Raw genomic sequence first — 1,145 nt, 5'->3', positions numbered from 1 at the left:
GGAGACATTATGCAAATCTCCAACATCTTCCTCACTTTTATGCTGTGCAAATAATGGGTTAACATTTTTTCATGGCTGCGCTTGTCGACGCGAATGACCATCGCGCATGTATGTCTATATGTATGTATGTACAGATACTTGACTTGTTTGTATTTGCTTTCAAGTTTGAGTTTGCTTCATTGAGGCGATGTTCACCTTTCACTTTGTTTCTATTTATAGTTTGGTGGTGTTGTGCCTTTGTGTGTTGGTGCGCTTTTATAACAGCGCCAAGCATTTCTGCAGAGCACCACCAACAATCTCCCTGCCACAACCATTTGTGTTGTGCGTGTTAGCATTGAAGTTGGTATTTGTGCGAGGCTTATTCAACAAGCATCGGTGGTTCAGTGGTAGAATGCTCGCCTGCCACGCGGGCGGCCCGGGTTCGATTCCCGGCCGATGCAATTCGATTTTTTTTAAACATCCTTTTATTTATTTTTTTAATTAAATTTTTTTTTTATTAATAAATGAGATTATATTGTTGGCAATAGGATTTACCATTATATGCGATAAATCTTTATGTACATACAAATATTTGGTATTCCGCTCTAAAGCGGAGACCGTTTGGCTTTTTCGTCTTCGATTTTTTTATATTATAGTACCCATTGGGAGTGGCCTCCGGATTCTTTTTTTAAATTTTTGTACTCCAGCCGCTTTCGAGATACCGATTTTTAAAATAAAGCAAAATTCTTTTAAATGCCCATAACTTTGCGAAAAATGAGCCCATTGAGATCGTTTTTCTTTAAATTTCTTTTTCAAAACAATTTTAGAATTAGAAATGGTAAATTTTTTTTTCTTGTTAAACAGTTTTTATCGAGCTTGAGGCCGTTTTTTATAAAAAGTTATTGTGAAAAACCAACAATAGTTTATATTTTCCACAATAATTTTTCATAAAAAAACGGCGTCAAACTCAATAAAAATTGCTTAGTACGATTTATTAGGCCAAAAAATAACAAAAAAACGAAAATTTTTTTCTATAAAATTAACAAATTTTTAATATAAACCCACTTACTGATCGATTTACTTGAATTTGCGATAACATACATAATATATATATATAGTTATATATATATATATATATATATATATATATATATATATATATATAT

The 1,145-nt window shown here is 32.1% G+C and overlaps 1 non-coding gene across 1 annotated transcript; it reads left to right on the top strand.

The window, feature by feature from the left end:
* Positions 1–369: 369 nt before the first annotated feature.
* On the top strand, positions 370–440 carry Trnag-gcc. Its single transcript has one exon. It is a non-coding gene; the product is annotated as a tRNA-Gly (tRNA).
* The last annotated feature ends 705 nt before the right edge of the window (positions 441–1,145 follow it).

This window comes from Rhagoletis pomonella, unplaced genomic scaffold (assembly GCF_013731165.1).
Source record: "Rhagoletis pomonella isolate Grant_MI unplaced genomic scaffold, Rhpom_1.0 Rhpom_scaffold_30118, whole genome shotgun sequence".
Classification (NCBI taxonomy): Eukaryota; Metazoa; Arthropoda; class Insecta; order Diptera; family Tephritidae; genus Rhagoletis; species Rhagoletis pomonella.
The sequence above is the reverse complement of the archived record's forward strand: the minus strand, read 5'-3'. Positions and strand labels throughout refer to the sequence as shown.